Source organism: Impatiens glandulifera, chromosome 5, assembly GCF_907164915.1.
Source record: "Impatiens glandulifera chromosome 5, dImpGla2.1, whole genome shotgun sequence".
NCBI lineage: Eukaryota > Viridiplantae > Streptophyta > Magnoliopsida > Ericales > Balsaminaceae > Impatiens > Impatiens glandulifera.
This window is the reverse complement of record NC_061866.1, coordinates 50,616,841-50,630,832: the sequence shown is the minus strand read 5'-3', so window position 1 is coordinate 50,630,832 and position 13,992 is coordinate 50,616,841. Positions and strand designations below refer to the sequence as shown.

Here is a 13,992-nt window from a genome sequence, read left to right as displayed (position 1 = left end):
AAAAAGAATGCAGTCATTGTCAAGTCTTTAAAGGACCTATTATAAGAAATATTATACAAAGACGTAAACAAATATCAAATATTCTTCAGGATATATATTTATTATTTTTAAAGGTTACTTTTTCAAATAAAAAGTTTATTATATTTTTACAATAATGCTAAAGTTAGATGAAGATGGTCACTTATATCATTGATAGTTTTTTTTTTTTAATTTATGAAATTTTTGTTTCTTTATTTTGTTAACTTTTTTATTTATTTATTTATTAAATGGTTATAAAAAATTATATATATATATATATATTATACAACTTATTAATATAAAGCAAATTAAAAATAATGCATGTTTGACATCAGTTTTATTTATATTTTTTTATTATTAATATTTTTATTATTATTATTACAATTTTTTTATTAATATTATTATTATAAAAATTAATGAGTAAGAATACAAAATTGTTAAGGATATTTACGTAAAAGAACAATTATAATAATTTTATTTATGTTATTATTTAAATAGATTTTTCAAAATATTATTATTATTATTTAATTGTTACTAAATTACTATTTTTTTTAATTTTATTTTTATTTTTTTTATTAATATTACTATTATTTTTATTTTTATCATTATTATTATCATTATTATTAATATTATTTATTTTGGTTGGTATTGCTAAATTGGTTGAATTCATCTTTAGTCCATATATGGAAACATTACTTTATACTAATTAAAAATCTTAAAAAAAAAGAAAAATTTATTTTTTTAGTATTATTAGAATATTATTATTAATTTTTTTAAAATTTAAGGTAAAATATATACTCACTAATAAGAAATTTAAATTTTATTTATATTTTACTAAAGTTAAAAGATTATTTATTATTATTATATATTTTTTTTTATTATTTATAATTTATTATTTATGGTATTTTTTAACATTAAAGTTTTTATTTTGTTATTTTAATTTTGATTTTATAGACGTTATTTTATACTATATATAAATTAATTCTCTGAATGTAATTATTTATTTGAATTAAATATAATTAATTAAAAAAGATTGTACACTTTTTGTTTGCACAATTTTGTTAAATCATATGCTATAATTTAATTGAATTTTAGGGTAGCAAATGTAAAATATTTAGTTTAAAGGATTAAATATCTTATTTTTTAAGTTGAATTAGCTAAGAATCAATTTAATTTAGTTTTAATATATATTCTGAATTAGAGTTTTTCACTTATATTATTATCAACCTTATATATAAGTCAAACAAGATGAGTTATATTTTTAACTATCTATAAAGAGTGTTAAGATTTCATAATTAAAATTTTAAAATTTGATTTATATTAAAAATAATTACAACTTTTATTTATATTTACATATATTTTTGCTGAGTGATGTCTGTTCCCAAATCCTCTGTACTCTCTTATAGGTAGGGTAAAAGTGTAATTATTTTAATATTTTTTTCAAAATAATTGTTTTGCCTTCAATTTGAAAGTAAGAAAATAATATCCCATCTTTTGCAACACTAATTAACAAATTTGCATTTGTTATAAGAAATTATATTGTTTTTATTTTTAAATTCAAACATAATGAAACATTAATTCATGCATCTTGCATAATCACAATATTTAATTCTTTTAAAATAAAATTATTTTATTATTATATACATAATACTTTTTAAATAAAGCCAAGTTTATTTAAATAAATTATGATAGAAAAAGCTCTAATTCAGATTATTTTAGTATAATGTTTTAATTATAGAATTATTATTATATTTAACCCCTATCAACTATGTAAATAATCATTGATTTTGTATTAATATTTATATAGTAGGACATTCAATTCAAGTTCACTCAGGAAAGAGGTCTTAGAATTTTTGAATTGTTCATTGTAAATACTAATTAAGTTAACCATATTAAATTTATAAGATTAAAGGTAACATATTCTGAGTAATTTTATCAAAATCTGAAATAATATGTGAAAAACTTCTAATTTTGCGAATTGTGCTAATTCTGATTTTAATTTCCTAACTATTTACTTTATGACTTTAATTTGAGTTGCATGTCTAACTCTGAAAACAAATATAACAAGTTCCAACATTGAATATATGGAAACGGTTAAGAATATTTGGCTGTCCACAATAAAAATTAAATTAATAGGTCACTTTTTAAAATAAAATTACATCAAATCCATATGAAATTTTAGCACTTAGAACTTAGATTATCATGTCTAAGGACTAACTAGTTTTTATTAAATATCACGTTAATATTAATTTTGATAGAGTTTACTATGTCGACAATTCTAATTTACATTAGAAATTTAATTTCAATATTTGACAATTTTAAGAAATTTAATTTAATCTAAAAAAATTCAAAATAATATATATATATATATATTATTTATAAAAACACAAAACAAACTATTTTTTAAAACACGTTTTTTTTTTCTTTTAATTTCTTTTACTTTTAATTAATTGTGTTAAAATAAATTTCAAATTATATATATATATATATATATATATATATTTATAAATACATGAATAAAAAACTTGAATCAAGGAATTCGTATGGATTTTACTTCCTTTTAAACTAACATTTTACATTTTTTTTAGGTACTTTAATTTTTCGAACTTCACGACTCGTCTAAAATACATCTATTTTATTTTTTATTTTAGATTTATGACTCATGCTCTAGGAACATAATGATACAAAACTAGACACATGTTTAAGTTTGGATTATGTTTAGACGCATACCCTATGTTTGAATAAATAAATAAGATGTATAATAATATTATTTTAAATGACAAGAAATTTAAATTAGAGATTGTAATGTGACACGTGAGACATAGCGCGGGAGTTCTTTCTCATGTGTAATCAAACACTGAACCAAGAACATAATTTCAAAACGCGTTTGAATATTTAAAATATTTTTTTTCTTCTAATTTCTCGAGTAGTAAATTAGGTGGTGACTCTAAAAAAGTCAAATGCACTATAGTCAAACTTACCATTTTCATTTTTCGTCTTACTCGAGACTCGAGATGAAGGTGAGTTATGAGGCTCGACCATCGAGTAACGAAAACCCCTTCCCAGGAAGGGTTGATATTTGACATTATAATTTTTTTGCAAATGATGTTTTTTTCGGATTCCCTTTCAAGACTTCATGAGTGATGTAAAAACATAGTCTCTGATGTTTATTCAGTTACTAATACCTGAATTTAAGTTATTAATCTTTTCAATTTGTTGTAAATTAAATGCTTTTATCATTTTGTTTATAAGCATATGATGATGTACCTTAATATGTTTTTTTACTCTGTTTACTTCATGTTCTTGTTTTAATTTATGTTTTAAGTTTTATTGTTATTTTTACCAAATTTCATTTTTAGAACATTGATAAAATGTTTTTGTTATCTTTGATTTATTTGGTTTTATAAAAATTTCCTTGTTAGGAAAGTACTTGATGATTCACTCGGATTCCCCTTCAAGACATCTTGGGCGATATAAAAGCCGAGTCTCCGATGCTTCTATTAAGTTACTACTACTAGCAATCAAAAGTTGTTTTATTTTGAATTGCATTAAATTGATTAGTCATAAATCAATAATTAAAATTCAACTAATTCAATGCTTTACTTTTTTATGATTGTGTAGTATGAATGTCACTACTGGATAGTAAGTATTGAATTTATCTGATTTATCTTGTTTAATATATTCTGAGATTTGAATTTATTTATTTATATGATCTAATAATGCAGTCTAGAATATTAGCCCTGAATGCCTCCTATTTCTTGAATGTTGGTGGCCATTTTGTCATTTCAATCATGGTTTGTTAGTTTTTTTTTGAAATAAATCATCTTTGGAAAAATATTTGTTTATTTATTGGTTGAGTTGTATTATATAGGCAAACTACATAGATTCAACAGTTCCAACAGATGCAGTATTTGCTCAAGAAGGTTAAAGTGGTGTTTTGTTTTTTAGGATAATGTTATTTATTAAGTATGATTTTGATCAATCTTTGTTCTCTACTTTTTTTTTTGTTATTAGTTTTATTAACCAAACAAAGAAAATGATAACTATTTGGTATTAGATTATAATGAATTGTTCAAAGTATGTTTAGAATCCCAGACAAGCAGCAAACATTAGTGGAGTTGAGAATTCAAACAACAAAAAGTAACTTTACTCTTACAACACAAACCAATTGTCCACAACCAACAAGTTCTGGATAAACCCGGTAAGCCCTCGGACTAAAGCTAAAACAGCCCACTCTTTAGGGCAACTCATTTATCAAAGATAGTAAGCTATTTAATTAAACTTATTGTGATTTTAAACGTAAAATACTGTATCTTAGTGGTTCAAGATGAAAATTTAAAACTTTTATTTGATTATGGGTTAAAATTTCACTAAAAATTATTTTTTTTATCAATCTTTTAAACTAAATCTAGGGTAACAAAAATATATCAAACCCTAAATAAATCATTATAATGAATGATTAATTCTTAATTTCTTGTAACTAATGAATGGTAATATTATGTTCTTCCTACTTGTTGTCGAGTATGCGAGTATGCTATCTCCTTTAGAAAAACTATAGCATCTTGAGCTGAAAATCTATAAAATAAAAGTTAATACATTAAGGTAACTTATATAAGTTTCTTGAGTTCACTTGTTCAGGCAGTTATCATAAATTGTTTTTGAAAGTTGAGTCAAAAACTGTTTTGTAAAATTTTCTGAAACCTTTTAAAACTAACTTGGCTATTATTGATTTAAATTAAGCCTGCCCATTTTGATACTTCCTAATTATAAATTCAATTGAGAATCAAACAGATAAGTGCTAAAGAAGTTCAAGTCTAATATGGTTTATATATTACAAATTATATTTTTGGCCTCTTCTTGTACATCCTATTTGAACTATATTTGGTTCAAATTTATTTTCAATCAACAAATGATAATAAATAATTCTATAATTCTATAATCTTTAAAACTTTCTCCTGGCTCAGATTAAGAATCTTCCTTACTTTCAAGTTTGGGATGAGAATGTATATGACGGTTCAGGGAGGGAATGCATTTACCATTCCCGTTCCATTTTATTTCGGAGATTAAGGTGACATACAAAGTGAAAACAAAAATCATTAATCTGAAGCTCGAGTATGATTTGTGTTTTTCTTTTCTACCATGACAAATCATTTTTATTATCATTTCCGTCCTATTCGACTTCGGTGAATCCCCGTGGGACATCGTTTATAACATATTCTCTATTTTATTATATAACAAAATTATATAATTTTTTTTAATATAATATATATTATAATATATTAAAAATTTATATATTATTATAAATAAATAAACTTAAAACTCTTAATTTTTTTAATAAATAAATAAATATATTAGTAATTTTATATATTTAATTGTGTTTAAAATATTCTGGACAGAACCAAAATCGGAGGATTTAATAGAAGTTGAAATAAAATAGACTTAACTAAATTATGCGATGGACAAATCTTCAAATTAAACTACATCCTCCGATTTTTGGATAACTATGTTTTTACTTGGAAAATAAACTATGTTGAAATTATGACTTTCAATGCTAATATTAAATAGGCTTTTTAGTCTGGTAAAATCAAAATCATTTGGTTTAGGTAGGAACTGGAGCTTGAGGTAAATGAAATAGTTTGTCATTTTTAGTATCTAGAATTATAAATCGGTAATTTACTCCCATGAAACTAAAAATAGTCAAACCCAATGGTAATTAAAAAACGGGGAGAGAGAAACTAAGAGAGTGTAAATTAGAAAAAAAAATAAGTATTTTTTTTAAATAATATAAACTTGTTGAGTTAATCTAGTCTGGCTGGATTTCCGGTTCAACTGGCGGGTTGACCGGATTTAACTGAGTTGATTGCATTTCTGACTTTTATTAATTAATTAAGCCCAATTTGACAACCGATTTATCGGGTTTATTTTCTGGGCTAGATTTCAAAACTATGAATATCATTTCTGTTCTTTCCTCGGTCAAAATTGAAAAAAAAAACACCCTATCTTAGTAAAAAAAACCTTAAACGAGGCCCCCCAAACTGGACATACAGTAGAATAGCCAGTTACAATTCAAATTGCAATCCTTATTATAGTATAGAGTTTCTTCTCTTATCTACAATTAAATCTTTGTTTTTCTTTTTCAAACTTAGATTTTATTTTTGTTGTCAAATGATTTACTTAAAACCCATTAAAAACTGAAAATAAGTAGAAGATCAAACAAGTAAAAGAAATGACAAAAATATAAATGATACCAAAATATTCTTATATATACACTTCAATCAAACTTCTTACATTATTGTTTCATTTTCAAATATAAAAATTATAAATCTTATATTAGACTTTTGTAGGACACTTTTTTCCACTCACCGCGTGGACTTCAAACTTATTTTAAATACAAATCTGAATTGCAACCAAATTGGTTGCATTTCTTACCAGTTGACTTCAAGAGGTCAACCGCTCTGGAGCTGATATATCCATCTCCAATTCATCTTCATACTTGAAAAATATTTCTGGCACACAAAACTTCATGTTCCAGAGGTTCTCAAGTTCTATATATACCATTATAGACATAAACTTCTTTTAACAGTTAAGCTTATCTCGAAGGATTAGGAGATTGGATACTAAGACAGTTTTAGATCCGATCTGTCTCATTTGAAAATTTTGAGGAGAAAAAGACGACATGATTAGGAGAAGAAGTTGGCAGGATTAGGAGAAAAGTAAACGGATAAAGATCAGAACTGGTTCATTGAAAATTTCGATACTAGGGCAGAATTAGAAGATGAAAACGGCAAGATTAGGAGAAAAAGGCTAGATATCGAAACTGGTTCAATAGGAGAGGCGACAGGATTATGAGAGAAGAAACCTAGAAATCAAAACTGTTTCATGATTTGAGATTGAAAACTACGGCGGTATTTATTTATAAGAAGACGGCAAGATAATTAGGTTAAAATTACCGTGGAGCTTACCTATGGGCTGGGCCTATATCCCTTTATAAATAAATCATCAGGTATAAAATATATAATACCTATGGGCTGAGTCTATCACTGATTTTTTTAATGAAACAAAAAATACAATTTTTTTTTATAATTATATTGAACTTTTTCATACAATTCGAAAAGACATCTTTTATTTTAAAATTTAAAAAAAATTAAATTTCAATGTGGAAACCGTTATATATATATATCCTATTGTCATGGTTGTTTTTAAGTGCAATTACATATCCATAATGAATAAAAAATTAACATTTTTATCGGATATAAAATAAATTACAGTATAAATATAATATTATCTCTAATTTCTTAATTTTTATAATTTAATACGCTTTTTTTTAATTTTTTTTTAACTTACCTTTATTTATTTTTATTTTATCCCTAATTTTATTCCTAATTTTATTATTGTTTGTTCAAGACTCACCAAAAAAAATTCAAGCCTACATAAACTCGAAATATAAATCTGTCCTTAATTTTTGTCATATAATTTTGATATATATATATATATATTGTTATAAAATTTTTTTTAGAGATTTTAAATAAATAAACAAATGTAAATGTGAAGTTAAAACCTACTTAATTTATAAGTTAAAGATGATTTTTTTTAATTTTTAATTAATATTTATTTTACCTAAAGTAAAATTTAACAATTACTAAATAATCATATAATAGTAAAATATAAATTTAAGTAATGGTACAAACTAGATGTTTACTTTGTGTATTTTTATATTTAGATTATATATATCATATTATTATGTATTCATAATTCATCATAAAATTTAATATATATAATTTTTATTTTATTTTGATTATACTAAAAACATAATTTAATTTTTAATTAATTAACTATCATTTTAAAATTTATTATATTAATTTCAATTAATTATTTTTCTTTTAACTATTTGAATTTATCATATTATTATTAATTTTTATTTTAATCTTCTATACACAAATATAAAATATAATTATTTTTTTATTAATTACTTATCCTTTTAATTTTTTATATTAATTTCAATTTAAATATTTTTCTTTAAATAATTAAAATATTATATTTAAAAATACTTAATATATTTTCAACTATTGTTAAATAATATGTCAAAAATAACTTTAAATTAATATTATTTCTCTCCAAATTTTAATATATAAAAAATAATTTTATATAATTTTAGTTAAGATTATGTAAATATATATATATATATATATATATATATATATATATTAATATTTGTATTATTTAAATATATAAAGTCAAATTACTAAATATGAGTGTATTTTTCTCTAATATAATATTTTGATTAGTTTAATTAATAATTAATATATGTAATATAATTTATAATTATATTATTATTTTATTATAAAACTAAAATACAAAATATCTATTAAAATAATATGAAAAGTATTCACTTATATAATTGTTATTAACTTTTTATATTAATTTTAGTTAAAATAGTTATGTTTTAATGATTAAAATTATATCTATAAAATATTTATTATTATTATTTTTTCTGTATAACAAATAATGTATTATCACATATTACTTTAATAGTTTATTTTGAAAGAGAAAATATTATTTAAAAAAAAGGAATTATAACAATTAATATATTAAGGCCTTGTTCGGATTGGGGTTTTTGAAAAAACCTAGAGAGGGAAAAAAGTAATGATTGGTGATGATTTTGAGGAGGTGATGATTATTTTTGGTAAAAAGACTTAAAAGGTATTGATATATATGAATAAAATAAAAAATAATAATTTAAAATAGAGGGTATTTTAGTATTTTGGTTAATGAAATGAGTGATGTGATTGTTGAGAAGTGATTGATTGGAAAACTGATTTTGGATGGGTTTTTAAAAAAACCCAAAGAGAACGAGGCCTAAGTTGAGATTATATTGTATATACAAAAAAAAAAAAAAAAAAAAAAAAAAGTAAAATAATAAAAGAAGAATATAATAAATAAAAAAATTAAAAAAATTAAAAAAATTAAAAAAATTCTAAGACATTATAAGACTTGGATCTTCTATAACTCATTATAATTAATAAATATAATTAATAAATCCAATTTAACCATTTTCTTTCTTTGATTATTAGGATAATTTCATTATTAGTTTATCATAGTTCACATAATTATCTTTATTTGTCCGTGAGTACTTGATTTTGTTTAACATTTGGTAATTTTTTATTTCATTTTTAGCCGAAAATTGAGTAGAGCTCCAACTCTGAACCGAGTAAGGTGGAAGACGATGATTTTGGGAGTTTACATTAAGGATGATGTCTTTAAAATATAATAATTTTATAAAGGTTCCTTCAAATAAAGTGGTGCTAGAGGCAACTATGTCTAAAAACTAGTAATTTTGTAGTAGAGATCGTCCTTTCCTTTCCTTTCAGACGGGCGTGCGAGCCACAACGGCGATGCCTTTCTCGCACGTAAAGCACCGAACCAAAGAAAAATATTTAAAAACAAGTAGAAAAGTTAAAAAGCCAAAAACTAAAAAGATTGAAAAAAAGTTACAATTAAAAAAAGGCTAAAAAGCCAAAAAAAAAACTTAAACATAAATTACTTTCATAATTTTTCAAGGAGTCAAATTAGGTGACGTGACTCGTAAACGAAACCTAATAAAAAAAAGTCGGAGTCTGAAATGGTCATATTTCAATTCGTACAAAAATTGGCGACTCTACTGGGGATGTGATGCTTGATTCGAAACAATATATTGCCTAATAAAGACATGACATTTTACACCACATAAACCTAAAAGAAAAGAAACATAAGGAGAGGCTACAAAACCCGAATTCACTTTCTTATGTGCACCATTCTATATTTTAGGCATTTCGCCCTTTTAATTTGAAAGTAACATATACTCTGCTTTGTGCAACCACACATATTGATTATTTTCTTTTGCATATCACAATTTGCATTCAGTTCTGAATGAGCGATGAAATAATAGGTACCTAGGAAAAATCTGGGATTGCCTGTTTGGAGTCATGGTGACGGTAGTGGTGAAGTTCCAATTGAAATAGTACCTACCTACATTGTTGGTGGATATATTTTCTCTTATCCTTGAAAGCCTTAGAAAATCAAAAACTAGATGTTATCCAGACTCGTGTAATAACAACAAAAACCAACATATGTCAAATCACGTATACATGGTAAAAAGGAAGACACCATATTTCGTAAAAAAATATCCTTCAAGTTCTATATAAAGAAAACTCTTAAAAATAATTTTTTTTATATATAAAACCAAAATGTGAGTAGTGCTTGCATCTTTTTTTCTTAAAACTACATTTTGGTCGTTACTCCATCACAACAAAATATATATAAAAAAAATCGATGAGAAAAAAAGTGTTGCCTAATTAGGATCACATGCTTGCATGGTGATACACATTTGGACAAATGTGTCACAAATCTACTTATTTTTACCCTCTTTAATTTGATATATTCCGCATTGCAAAAGAAAACAAGAAATTAAATTCAAAAAAATGCATGGGTATCGGTTAGTCTAAATTCATGAAGTCTACCAAAATCGTGTGTGCTTCTCTTTTATTAATTCTCAAAGTCTCACGGACCATGTTAAAACAAAACCGACCATGTTAAAACAGAAATTTCAAAACTCAAGAAAATCTATGAGTAAACATTTTATGTTCACCCCAATTATTAACTCTAAAAAAGAGAAACTCATTAAACGATTTAAAAATGAGAATTCTGATTCTAACACCCATGAATCGCTCCTTCTGTAGCTTAACACGTGTCGTGAACACGTGGCAATATAGGAAATATCGCTAGTAGCTCGATGTTCGATGCGTTTCAACCTTGATTTGCGTGTTATGCTTCTTTTAAAAGAAAACATTATTTTTAAAAGACTTTTAAAATAATACCTGAGAGCTTTGGAATTAATTATGTAAAAATAATTAATTTTATTCAAATTTTAATAATCTGGGGATCAAATAATAATTTGGTTAAAACCCGTTTTAAATTAATTAAACATAACTAATTTAAAATATTATTTATTTAAAATTAGAGTCGGAAAATAATTTTAGGAAAATCAATAAAATGATACGTGTATAAACGTATTTTTACCATAATTTATGTAAAGGGTTCGTATTTTTGGTTACGCTCGAGAAAGAGTTTTCGCGCTATGTCCTCTGCACCCGTCAAAAGACGGTTTTAATTTTTTTTAAATAAACAAAGTCTGGTTATTTAAAGTATATTTATAACATTTTTTTAATTAGTAATATGGAGGTCCTAAACAAAAATAGGCTTAGATTGCGTAAATAATTATACAAAATTATTTAAAAGGGCGTATCAACAATTGCGTTGATATAATACTGAGTAAAAACCCTGAAAATATCAAAAAAGTGTTAGAATTTAAAAATAAATTCCAAATAGGGCCTTAACCAAAATATCGATTTAGGAAATATCCCGAAAATATTTAAATATCATTTTTTGACCTTTCGGGATTATTTGAAAATGAATTAGGGTTCCAAAATTACAAAAATAAGTTTGGATTTTGAAAAGTGGAACCAAATAGGCCTTATGACCGGAATCTGAACTAGGGCTCGGAAACATGGGTCAAGATTAGAGGGTTCGGTACCGAACTCAGACTGCTCGGTCTAAATAATTTATCTTCAAAATAAAATAAGGGACACATATATAAAAAAAAAAAAAAAAAAAAAAAAAAAAAAAGTAAATCTCATTCTCTCATTTATTGATTAGGATCTATTTGTATTTGTATATTTAGTGTTGCCTTTGCGGATACATACTATTTATATACTATTATAATCGAATTAACCATTTTATCAAATACATTAGTATTAATTTTGGTGGATTTCAGTATATACGAAGGTTATTCTAGTTTACAATAGAAATTAATTGCAATATTTAACTATTTTAAGGTTTTATCGAAATAATTTTTTATTTAAATTTTTTTAAATTAAAGTAAATTGACTAACTAAATATAATATAATATAATCTTTTATTAAAAAAAAATCAACTTTTAATATCTTCAAACAGTTCATATTACTTATGGAGAAGAGAATATGACCTTATTAAACATATTATATTTAATGTTTTTCTCTAACCAATTATCATACAAAATATAATATTCAATTCTTATAGCTTGATATTTACAAGAAAGAGTGTTAAAATGTGATATAGGTAAATATTTAGTTTAAAGTAAAACAAACAATTTATTAATACAATTGAATACTAATTCTGATATATAAATAACAATTTATATTTTTTTATATTTATTATAAATATTTGTTAAAATAAAGAAAGAAAAAAGAAGTAACTTATTTTTTTTATTTTTTATTTTAAAATTAAATAAAAATCAAATAAGACACAAATGATAATATTTGACATTGTTAAACATATCTTTCGAAAAAATAAATTAAACAAACACGAAACTACAGTGATTTAGGCACGACATTGTTTCAGGTCCCGCGCTGATAAAAATGAAAAATTAGTCATAGAGCCATCTAGGGTTCCAAATAATATAAGATGAAGGTTTTTAAAAATGATGTTATTTTGGTATGTAACATTGTAAGCATTTCATGTCTGGATGGAGAAAAAGAAGTCAGGAGTTAATTAAGACAGGAGGTACTTTAATTTTAATGTTTAATACATATTGAAAAATTGTTTGAAATCAAATTTGAAAGATATTTCTAATCAGAATAATTATTTTTTTACAAACTTGTTAGAGATTACTGTTTTGGTTCATTTATTTACATAAAAAAAATATTTAATGTAAATGAATGATTTTTCTAAATCATGATTGTGATATAATATTTTTTTAAAAATGTTCTTTTATTAATAATTTCTAACATTTTAATATTTGTCACAGAGAGGAGACTCCATGGCCTTATTAAGCTATTTTATAGCTCGATCAGTTTTTTCTTAAATAATAATTATACAAAATATTAAAATATTCATTTCTTATAACTTGATATTTACATGTAAGGGAGTTAAAAGAAGTGATATAAGTAAATGTTTAATCCAAGTAAAATAAATGATTTATTAATATAGTTGAATATCTAATTCTGATTTATTAATAACAATTTATTATTCTTAATATTTATTAAAAACATATTTTTAAATGTAACTGATTTTCTTAACTTTTTGTAAAAATTAAAAATAAAATGAAAAAATCACTTAAGACAATAACTCTAATATATTTCGTGGTTTAAATATTTTTTGAAAAAACTCTATAAGAATTAATATTTTTTGAAAAAACTCTTAAGACACAACATACTTGTGCCGCGGGCTTAAGCACCCTGACTTTTATAATTTAATATAATATAATATCTTTCACTTTCTCAATTCCTTCTTTAACTAAATTTCTGTAATTTAAGTTCGCTAAATAAACTTAATTCTTATTATTTTTAGTTTGCATAAATTGAACTTTTTTATACCAATTTAAAGTATGTTAATATTTTAGTAAAAAATCAATAAACAACCACAAATAAGCAAAACATTAGAACAGCTCTAAGATGATATTAGTTTTTATATATTAAATATTGACATATTATATCTTATTTATTTTCAATTATTCAAATTTTCAAAATAATTACACAAAATATTAAAATATATTTATTTTATTTTATTTTAAAATTTACAAATAAAAATATATTATAGTAATTCAACATTTTAAAACTCAAGTAACTTATTTTTTCATCAAACAAGATTTGTTTTAATTAAAAAACTATCAAACAAGTCCGTCAAAACATGAATTGAATAAAATTTTGAAAATAAATAAATATATTTGAGTAGATTGAGTAAATCTTATTTGAATTCTTTCTTGAAAAATAACAAATTACACCATTTTTTTTTTCTTTTCTCTTGCGTGTGAGAGTGTGAGAGAAAGATTAAAAATGATCTATTGAAGAGAGAGATTCTGCATGGGATTTATCGGTTGAGAAGCATTGAGATATATTAATTTTTTTTTACATGCATTTTGAAAAGAGGAAATAGCCTAAGGTCTGGGCTAGGCCTACGACT

General features: G+C 23.2%; 2 non-coding genes across 2 annotated transcripts; both read left to right on the top strand.

Moving 5' to 3' along the window:
• Window positions 1-3,114: 3,114 nt before the first annotated feature.
• Window positions 3,115-3,186, top strand: LOC124940810. Its single transcript, XR_007099544.1, has one exon. It is a non-coding gene; the product is annotated as a small nucleolar RNA snoR60 (small nucleolar RNA).
• A 256-nt stretch (window positions 3,187-3,442) lies between these two features.
• LOC124940809 lies at window positions 3,443-3,514 on the top strand. The gene has a single exon (XR_007099543.1). It is a non-coding gene; the product is annotated as a small nucleolar RNA snoR60 (small nucleolar RNA).
• Window positions 3,515-13,992: the final 10,478 nt, after the last annotated feature.